The sequence below is a fragment of the Triticum dicoccoides genome, chromosome 7B (assembly GCF_002162155.2).
Source record: "Triticum dicoccoides isolate Atlit2015 ecotype Zavitan chromosome 7B, WEW_v2.0, whole genome shotgun sequence".
NCBI lineage: Eukaryota > Viridiplantae > Streptophyta > Magnoliopsida > Poales > Poaceae > Triticum > Triticum dicoccoides.
Window position 1 is genome coordinate 456,913,134 of NC_041393.1, and position 11,661 is coordinate 456,924,794.

Below are 11,661 nucleotides of genomic sequence, written 5' to 3' on the forward strand. Positions count from 1 at the left end.
GCAACACGGCCATTGGATTAACATCCAATGGTCACTGCTGCTAGAATCGTTTGTGGACTAAGTTGACAAAGCCAAAGTACAAGTCAACCTAGTAGACCCACAAGTCAGCCTCCAAATCTATCCCAAACAGCATACAGCCCGAAATTTCTAGCCAGATTCAAATTAATTTTCAATCTAAATATACCTTGATTTAAATTCAATGAAATTTTACCCGCACAAAAACAATGAAACTTAAAATATCAAAACCCGAAAGAAAACAGTATTTTGGAACTAATTGCCTATTTGTTGTATTTTTTCATTTTACAGCCCATTCATTATTACTTATAGCCCATTTCTTATTACTTATAGCCCATTTTCTGGGCAAAATGCATCCCTCCTCGTCTTGAAAGATTTCTGGCCCAGCAGGGCGTAGAAAAGCAAGTAGGCCTACATTGGTTATTCTGCAAAAAACAAAATAGCTGGCTAGCCATTTTCAAAAAGGAAAAAACAAACTGGGCTGGTCATGTGCTAAACATATGAAACAAAGCCTGGGCTAGACGGGCCACGGGTCCCGCACAACCCAGCTGATACCCTTCTCCGTCCCGAAAAAATAAAATTACTGCGCGTGCTGCTGGGACCCTACTGTCATCCTCACCATGTATAGTCATCTCCTTATTCCTCTTGGTTGTTGACCATGTCAACAACACAGGAGGGCGGCGCCCGCAGCGAGCGAACCAAGGCGGAGGACGATGGTGAGGCCTCGAACGAGAACAAACATGAGCCGGGGAAGATGCACAGAGTTTTAGGGTGCGATGTGGCCATGATGTGTGCGCGGCAGCACATCCAGCCATGGGAGGCTGGAGCAGGCGGTCCCGCCGGTGCTGGTTTGACTTTAGTGGCTCGAGGAAGAAGAGACTTAAGCAACACGACAGACGTTGAATGTCAATCCAACGGTCAAGGTTGGCACAATCATTTGTTGGTTAGTCGACACCAAGTAGCATACTTTTTTATATATAGGAAGAAAATAAAAACTGGGCTCATTGGCCTGATAACATTCCCGAAACTACGACGATTCGATCTTGTGTCGCAACTAAAACTGTGAGGAAAATGCGTTTGTTTGCCGTCCTCCTAACGGGGAACGTTCGCCACATAAGTGACTAGCACCCTTGGTTTTCAACCGAGAGGTCTTGGGTTCGAGTCCCAGGAACTCTCAACTTTGTCCTCCTTCCTTCCTTGCAAAAAAGGGAAAGAAAATCAAAGACTTGGGAAAGTGTACAGAACAAGCTAGTGTACCAGTAAAGATACATTGCCGAGTTTTAGAAAAAAGAGAGATGTGCTCCTGTAGCTGGTTCAAATCCAAACCTAGACTATGACTATATATGGTGATATGCTACTCTGCAAGTAATGAAACTGACATATCCAACGTTCGCTTCTCCTCTTCTCTACTTACTCTGCCTAGCATCAGAAGCTCTGGCCGTAGCAACCATGTCCGCTGGCTGCTCGTCCACCTGCTCTTCAGGAGGCAACAACCAGATATGTGCCAAGTTGCCACCCGTACCATTGCCTATGGGTCTCATCACACCCCTGCCGGCACGCGCACCGCAGCCGATTGCTCATCGCAACCCACTGCCGTTGGTGTGGTGCCACTGCAGCAAATCATGCAGAGTTATCCGTCACGTCTCAACCACAATCCTCAACCCTGGCCGAGTCTTCTACAAATTCCCAAATCATGGGGTAATAATATGTTTAAGTGTTGTTTTGCTGCTTTTAGTTGCTGATTTTTAATAGTTTGGTTGATGATCTTCCAATTTGATTCGTGCAGAAAAGTGAAGATTCGTGTGATTTGTATTTCTAGGAAGTTGCTGATGTGGGGGAATGCAACTACGCTGATTATTTGGTTAGCCGAGGAATCCCAATACCAGTAGGTTGGGGTGTTGGACAAGTAACTAAAGGAACGACAGAAGAGGAAGATGCAGAGCAGAAGGTTCAAGATGCAGTTCCTCTTATCATGGCCAAGCAACAACTGCTGAACGACCTTGACAGCAATGAGGAGATGAAAGAGCTTGTGACTATAATGGGCAAAATCGATGTGCTCCGTAGGATGATTGTCACTTTATTTGCAGTGTATGTAGCACTCGCGATGTATTCAATGGCTATGACACGATCACTTTGCTGAAACTAGTATCGAATGAAACCTGTGTAGCAGGTTGGGCGTAGTGTTGTGAACATCTAATGATTTCTATTAATGGAAATCAGGGGTTATCCCCTTTTGCTCATAAATAAATAAATAGCAGAGGCCCTGTCGGCTCAGCTTTGTTCTTATTCGAAGACGTCGAGCAAATTGCAGTCCAACAGCAAACTATGTCATCAAATTCAAGTTTCACAGCCAAATATGAGTACAACTAAACAACAATGTCATCATGTTTTAGTTGTCATACAATCACCAAACACAAATCAGCATACATAACAAGTGATGTTCTCACAGCAAAATACTAAACAACATGTTCATCAGGTTTCAGTTGTCATACCAACACAATTTCACATAGTAGATAAAAAATGTCTTCTGACAGGCAAATTCGATGAAAGCAATGTAATCATCATTCGCAGCAGCAGCGTCAACATCTTTGCCATGTGTATCAGTCTGAATTGTAATTCCCCATGGTGTCATCTTCTTCTTCGTCCTCAACGTCCTCGAAAGTTGGCTTCTTCTTGATCAACTCTTGTATGTCCACAGCACGACAGGCAATCTTTTCGTCGGCGTCATTGACGTGATGGTTCTCAAAGATATTAGGAACATCTGTGTTATCTTGTACATCAGGAGCAGTGTAAGCATCATCTTGTTGTGCAACTTCATTAAACGAATTCCTCTGCTCAAACCTTTGCAATACTCTCCAGTCATCGCTACGTGCAAATGTGTCTTCCAAGAAAAATATCTATGTTGCTTGATTTGCCAAAATAAAAGGCTCGTTGGTCTGGTATGCCTCCTTGACATTGATGGATTTGAAATAATCATCAGCTCTGGGTTTTACGATCCTAGAAAATAGGTTATACCAACGACAGCACAACAGAACCACACACCGATGATCCTCGAAACTGGAGATGTACTGCAACTGAACAATGTCTGTTATGTTAGCATACATTTCAGTTGTCTCTTTGTCATACGTATCCATGCTCATGATGGCACTATTTCGTGTCTTCCTGCCTTCGTCTCGTGCAAGGGTCTTGTAGCGCACATCTCCAACAACGCAAGATTCATAATGTCTTACCCGAGTATCAGGACCCATTGCTAGTGAGTAAAGGGCATCATCAACTGCCTTCCCATCCTCCCGCATCTTCTTAACCTATGGTTAGAAAATAGACAAGTTGAGCATCTTATGTACTCAATATATTAAAAAAACTGACAGTGCAATTCAAAAGCTTACATGGCTCTTGAACCATTTCGCAAATCCTGCCATAACCAGTTTGTCAATGTTTCTTCGATTTTGCGGCAGTAACTCCTTTTTGTAGATGTTGCACAACATAGTGATCGCGTCAAACATCTAAATATATAAGAATGTGCTGCAAGTTTAGTAGATTACGACGTATAAGATGTAGTACTGCACTTACTTGATATAAGGTAGTATCTCAGGACAGTTATTCAACACATACCAAACCATTTTGTCCAAATCTTTAGGTTTGTCCTCTTGTCGACTCTTCCCTTTAACTCGAACAGAATAGTCGAAAACATTGAGCCCGGGATTGTCTTCACCCACCTCTTTGCTAAGCTGATCAGCTATTTCAATGTATTTTGAGCAGAATGTCAACGCTTCTTTAGCAATTAGGCCTCTGCAATGGAACCCTCGGGTCTAGCTCTGTTCCTAACATAGCCCTTGAAAGTGCCTAGCCGCCTTTCAATAGGGTAGATCCAGCCATACTGTGCTGGACCTCTAAGTAGTGCCTCATCAGGTAGATGAACAGCCAAATGCACCATCACATCAAAGAAGGCTGGAGGATATATCTTCTCAAGGTCACATAAGATAGTTGCTATCTTGTCTCTAAGACGCTCCAAAGCATCTATCTTGATATTCCTACTGCAGAGTTCCCTGAAGAATTGTCCCAACTCTGCAACAGCTCTGTATAAGTCAGGGCGGCCCAATCCTCTAAGGATAACAGGTAAAACCCTTTGAAGTAGGACATGACAGTCATGAGTTTTCAACCCTTGTACCTTGTTTCCATCTGCACTGACTCTCCTTTCAAGGTTGGAAGCAAATCCATGTGGGAATCTCACACGTGACAGGACCTCGCAGAATTCTTTTCTTTTTACCTTGTCCAAGACGTACACAGCTGGTGCCATATCCCGTGGTTTACCTTCATCTTGCACCTGCAAATCCTGTCTAATACCCAGGTGTGTCAAATCAATCCTATATTTTAAGGTATCTTTCGTCTTGCCTTCAATATTAAGAAGTGTGCCGATAATGCTGTCACATATATTTTTCTCAATGTGCATCACATCAAGATTATGCCAAATATCCAAATCTTTCCAATACTCTAAGTCCCACAAAGTGGACCTGCGGGTAAATAATAATGTCTCTTCTGCCCTGCCACGCTTCCTTTTCCTGCTACCATTACCAGGATGGTTTCCTTGTGTAATATGCCTCACCTTCTCTAATTCCACTTGCAACTCATCGGCGGTGAGCCTCTTTGGCGCATCACGGGTTTCATGCTTTGCACTGAACACATGTCTTCGGTATTTTCTAGGATGTGGCTTGTCCTTGGCAAGGAAACGATGGTATCAAATGTAACAGATATTGCTAAGTATTGCATATGACAGCGGATTCCTGTCATAGCGAACACATGCATTGTAACCATGTGTCGTTCGCCCTGACACAGTGCCTAAAGCCGGATAATCATGGATGCACCAAATTATAACAACACACAAAAAGAAATCAGCTGGTGGGCTGGTATATAGGTCTCAAGTGAGAACACCCCTCCATAGTTGTTGAAGTTCCTCCACAAGAGGCTCCATGAACAAATCAAAATCCTTTCCAGGACTTTTTGGACTTGGGATGAGCAAGGCCATCATGTAGTTTGATTCTTTGGTGCAGACATTTGGAGGCATGTTGTAAGGGATAACAAGCACTGGCCACATGCTATATGTGGCGCTCTGGTGGCCAAATGTGTTAAATCCATCTGAAGCTAAGCCAAGTCTAATGTTTCTTGGGTCAGCAGCAAAATTTTTGTGTTTATGATTGAAGCTTTTCCACTCACTACCATGAGATGGATGGCTCATTACATTCTGATCTCTCTACTCCTGGTTCCTAGAATGCCACAGTACATCCTCTCTTGTTTCAGCATCCTGAAACAACCTCTGTAATCTTGGTATAATTGGAAAATGTCTTAGAACATTATGAGGAATCCTCTTCACAGCATCGGCATCTTTCCATCTTGATGATTTGCATTTTGGGGATTCACTTAAGTTGGCATACTCCTTCCGGAACAGAACACAATTATTCTTACAAACATGGATCATATCATATCCAATTCCAACTACACGAAGTAAATTCTTCATTTTACTATAGGTGTGAGGCAGCTCAGACGCATCTGGGAAAGATTTGCGGAAAGCAGCCAACATCGCATCGAATGATTTGTTGGTCATCCGCTCAGATGTCTTCACCTGAAGAAAGGTGACCATAGCTGAGAATACTGATAGCTTATTTCCTAGGGTGACAACCACGTTGCATTGTTCCAACATGCATGCCCACTATTTTTCTTCTACAGGTGAAAGTTCACGGAATGCACGAGCATTTCGTAACATTGTTTCCATGTTGGTCAAACTCACTAGCTTCGCCACCACCACCTCCTCCTCCTCTTCCACCTGAGCATCAGGCAGATCAAGATGGTGATCTGTTGCTTCCACGTAGTCAATAACATTGACGTTCACAGTTTCACCATGATGAACCCACCTAGTATATGTGACCAACATCCCATACAAGTGTAGATGATTTTGCACAGTTGACTGGGGTCTTGTAACTGAATTCATACAACTGCTACACAGGAAGAGCACATCTGATTTCAGACCACCTTACTTAGCTCTGATAAAGTTCATGAAGTTTACAAGCCCCTCGGCATATGCAGCAGAGAATCTTTGAGTAGAAGTTATCCAAGTCATGTCCATCTATTAGACATACAAATTAGTTCTTCTACTAGATATTACAGGAAAAACATATATGCTTTTTTACAAAGTCCAAAAAAAAATACCTAGGTCAATGTCTAAATGTATGGCAAGATATTTGGACGAGAAGATTCAACAAATAGATTTGAGTGCTAAATTATGGCAGGCTGTTTCAACAGTCAATGAGGCCGAGCACACAACCATCAAACTATCGAAGGCCATCGCAGCAACAAAGATCGAGTATAAAACGGTCTAGAGCTATTTCACCTAATAGATTGGCTACTAGACCATGGCAATATACGTCACAATAAATATATGGCAGGATATTTTAGCAACTAATTGGCCTTGGCATGCCATCTCAGCTAACCAGATTGAGTGCAGAACAGGGCAAGGAAGCTTCTTAAGCAGAGCATATTGACTGTAAACTACTTGGGCAAACAATGAGATTAACAGCGTCTATCAGCTAACATTCAGCGCTACACCGACATGAATGGGGCCTCAGTCTAGAATGCGCGTACTATGGGAGAAGCTGACCACCGTGCATCTCCACACGAACGTCGCCAGCGGTGGCGGCGCTAACCACTGTGCGCCTCCACAAGAACGTAGCCAGCGGTGGCGGCGTGGCTAGAGGACGGTAGTCTACGAGAGCGTACTGTGGGAGCGAGAGGATCGTCGTGTGTCCCCTCGACGAACCGTGGTGCCGACGTATCGGCGCGGCGGGGAGGTCGTCTTTGGCGGAGCGAATGGAGTGGAGGGGGACGGGGGGAGGGGGTTTGGGGAATTTTATTGTCTAGTTGGCCGAAGGGCGGTTGAATCGGATTTGGGGGGAATTTTTGGGTGGGGGGAGGATTTTGGCGCGGTGGGCGGGGGGAGTTTGGCGCGTGGTCGGTTTCTCCAAGTGCAGTCCCACGTGTCCGTGAAGAGGCAAGCCGAAGCGCGTTCCGTTTGCATGAGCCGTGTGCAGGACCGAATGTGTGTGGGGTGCAATGCGACCGCGACAGGAGTGCTGTGAGTGTACCGCCTTTTTTCCTTTTAAACTAGGTGCTTCGCCCCCTAAAAAAATTGTTGCTTCGTGCAATCCATCGATACTACTACTAGTAATCCGGTAATCCTGACTAAAATGGCACGGTCGGGTCTTTTCCCGCGCGATATGCTGGGAGGTTGGCTTAGTTGGATTTTTTTAGGACGAGTAACGCTACACCTACGTAATCCCAGTTACGTAATTAACATAAGTTGAAACGTGTGAGCTGTTGATTGTAGATTGGGGGATGGAGGGGCCCACCACCATGAAAATCAGGGGAGGAGAGAGAGAGAGGCAATTTACGTTAACCCTTTCGTAGGTTCCCGTAGATGTAGAAAGATGTGAACTGCGTGAATGTGTAGTGGACGTACTATTGGAGTGCCTAAGATAAATTGTGTATGTATAGACCCTATGTGTTTATTTTACTTCGCATGTTAGATTTGTCTTGGTTCAATAAAAAGCAGAGTTGGTGATGATGGTGTGCCTGGCATCCTGCAATACAGGCCGTCCGATCTATATCTAACGGATAGGAAGGAAACTATGCCAATTTACCCGCACTCCTCTCCACATTTGCAGATAAGGCTTTCCCTCGTTCATCCTTTTCTCCCACAAGATCTTGATCTTCCGTGCAATGCATGGGCATCTTGCTAGTACTCCTACAATATACTATATTATTGTGAAAGTTCATTTACACCAGCCGAGATTAATGCAAACACGACAGATTTTCATTACATTTCGAACTTTTATAGGACACAAAAATAAAAGAAACCCGACCCTAAACCTATTCTATAGCGGCAACCGACGTCCTCCATCTACGATCTCTATGTACGGGGGCGGGGTTCAAGACCCGTGAAGTGAAGGTGCGGTCTCCGGTGAGGAAGAGTAGAACACGAGATACAGACCGGCCAGTTGGCACACCATGCCCTGCCGCCTCCCATGCCCTACTCATACTCGGAGGAGTCCCCGACCTCGGTGGTGCCGGACGTTGGACGGCGGCAAGTAGGATGCGTGGCTGACAGTGCTCCCGTCGTCGGCCGCCAGCGTGGCCACCTCTTCTGCAGTCGCGTCCGCGTCCGGCTACGCAGCTATTGTGTCGCGAGAGGCGACTTGAGTGAGGGCGGCGACCTCAAGCTTCATCCCCGAAGACAAGCTCTCCCACAGAGCGTTCACACTTGCGGTCATGGCGGATGTGGTGCCAGGTAGGAGGACGATGCGCTATGGTGTGGAGGCTAGCTGGGCGTTGCCGCTTTAAGTAGCGCATTCCGGTGAGGCCAAGCGTCCGAGTGCGTCATTAAGTCGCCGGAGTTGGTTCCTCGGGCACCGAGCCTCTTAACGACGACAGACGATCAAACGACATGAATGCGGGCAGCTGGCACCGGCTGGGAATGCACCACACGACGGCGCGAGGGACGAGGGTTTTGGTGTGCCAGGGTAGTCAGTTGCGGTCGTGGCAACGATGGAGATGCCCTTTGCTCACATGTGGTCCCCACATGTCATTGAAAAAGCAAGACGACCCGGCATGGTCTCAGTTCCTGAGGATGCAGTTGGCCGCACTACACCACTCCGCGGGCGCGTCACGGCGCCCCGTGCATCCTCGACGAGCCGGGTGTTGGGGCGTGTTTGGATTGTGGCCAAAGTGCACCTTACCAAAAATTTGGTCATGACCCAAAGATTGGTCTTTGTTTCGATGGTTTCCATTTTTTGGCATGCCAATGAACTTTAGCCAACTCTAGTTCATTTTTCTTGCCAATGTCGGCCAAATCATGGGCAACCAATAGCTCAACCAAAATTTTGGCTACCCAATGCTTTGATGGGGCAACCTTTGGCACAAACCAAACATACTGTTGGTTGTGCCACAGCACTAATGCCACCCTCGGCACACTGAAAACGACCGTGTCTAGCAACAATATGAGCGTGTCGCTCACCGCGGTCGTCGTGTCCAGAGGCGGTGCTGGAGCTATGCCACGTTGTTGGCCCCAACGACCCACATGAAGGGTTGTCGGTGGCGAGGAGGTCGTGGGCCAGCTCCTCCATTGGACTAGTCTGCGCTACACCGTCTCGATGGGTGTGCCCCACATGTCGGTTTCCCTCTTTTCCTGGCCATATTCGAGCGTCAGTGCTCCGCGTTGTACATTAGGCCTTTCACTATGTAGGCCAAGCGAGACAACTTATTGTTTATTTGAGTCGTTCAAGTATAATCATGTGGCGTTTGCTTGCTTCTCATTCCTCTCCAACCCTCTTCTCCATTGATCATGTCGCCCTCCGGTCGAGTCCATCCTCCCCCATGCCTCATTTCAACATTCCGCCGAGTATCATTCGCATGTACCCGCCCTAGTCCTCTTTCAATCGATCTCCGGACCCCGAGATGAAATCGAGAGAGAACGAGTGGGGGCACGTGATACCTAAGGCGGATTCAAAATTTTGAACCTGTGATCATAGCATCCACAAATCATATATAAAGGGTATTCAATGTTCGTTTCGTTTTTGAACATACAATATACTCCCTCCTATCCTTTCTAGTTTACATATAAGTTTTATGTGTAGTCAAAGTATCTCTACTTTGATAAAAAAAAGTATCAACATTCAACAACACCCAATCAATATTGTTAGATTCGTACCAACTCCTAGATTGGTACTCGAGATGGTTTCCAATTTGTTTTCAACCACGTGAATGTGCTTGTTCTCGCGCGTGCTCTTATTACTAGGATTTCGCCATCTTTAGCCAGTCCAATAGTAACTTTTTAAGCTCTTTGTCCAATAGTACACGTGGAGTACAGACAACATCTGTACTAGAGTATGCCGTTCTCATAGTAGTACTCCCTCCTTCCATTTATATAGGGCCTATGTGGAGGAGATAGATGTGAAAAAGTAAAGGGAGTGAGCTCTCATGCAAGAGCCTTAGCTATATACGCATTCCTAGTTAAATACAATAAATATGAAGAAAGAGATAGAGAGGAGATGGAAAAAAGTACTAACACAATTGCCAACCTTATATATTTTTTTGCGGGAAATAGCCAACCTTATAGCCCACACTACCGTATGAGTGCATATAATAGATGATGGCTATAGATGACATGGTAGTCCCTCATAGCGATCGACTGGCTATATTATTAACCATGCTCTAATGCGTTTTTAAAACTGCATTTGACTATTGACAAGATTAATAGTACATGAGATGTATAATGTGAAAATTATATCATTGGAAACTCCTTTCACATATGAATTTGACCGTATGCTTTGTGTAAGTTGCATGTCATATATTATTACTCTAACATTTGGTCAAAGTTAGCCTCGAAAAACGCATTAGGCCATGTATAGTAAATCGAAGGAGTGAGTAGTGGTGGAAGTGGATCCTCTGACGTAGGTATCCCTGCCTTACCCTCCCTTTCGGTCACTTACTGGCGGACCCCATGCTTGCTAGGCCCCGCATGTCAGTTACTCAATGGGTTCAGCCACGTCAGTGGATCCTCATCCGTAGTATACTCCCTCTGTTTTAATTTACTCCGCATAAAACAGAGGGAGTGGTAGTATAATAAATGATGCGGGCAGGGGAGGGGGAGGGATGTCGGTTTGCTCTCAACTGCGGCCCCACAAGCGAGCGAAAGCGCAAGACAAAACGCGTACCATTCGGTGAGCAACATGGAGGGTCCATCGTGCCGGGCTGCAACACGAACGCGACAAGAGCGATGTACAGTCAAAACTGATTGACTGGTTGTCACCGGAACCACTATTCACACTAGAACCTTCGCTGCTTGGCCTACGCCAGCCACTGCCCTAAAACCACACCTAATCTCCAGCCCACCCCCCCCCCACCTTTCGATCCCCTAGCCCGCATCAAGCATCCCCTAGTTTGCCCGAAAGCCATGGTGTCCTGCAAGATCACTTACTACAAGATGCTGACGTCGGAGCGTCGCGCAGAAATCGCGGTGGCGGTCGGCGCCATAGACATCTGTTCCCAAGCTCGCTTTGCGGTGGGCCAATCCCCGAGTTCTCTGGCGCAAAGCTACGAGGAGGAGGAAGCCGATCCAATGTTCATGGCGGAGGTCGCGGCGCAGAAGGCCCTTGATGGGTATCAGACAATGGACGTCGACTTCGTGCCGGCGTCTGAGTCCCCCATGGTGCAGGCGGACAAGTGGTTCAACATGGCGATACTAAAGAAGGACTAGGAGGCAAAGTCTCAACTCGACGCGGAGCGCGCGCATGCCGCTGCCATCGAGGCTCTCCTGTAGGTGGAACCGGATGTTGTGGATGTGAACCGGGCGGCGGAGGCTCAACTTGAGGCGGGGCGCGCGGATGCCGCTGCCATCGAGGCCCTCCTGCAGGCGGAACTGGACGTCCTTGACTTGAACCAGGCGGCAGAGGCTCGACTCGATGCAGAGCGTGCGGATGCCGCTCTCATCGACGCCCTCCTGCAGGCGGAACCAGATGTCCTGGACTTGAACCGGGCGGCAGAGGGTCGACTCGACGTGGAGCGCGCGGATGCCGCTGCCATCGAGGCCCTCCTTGAGGC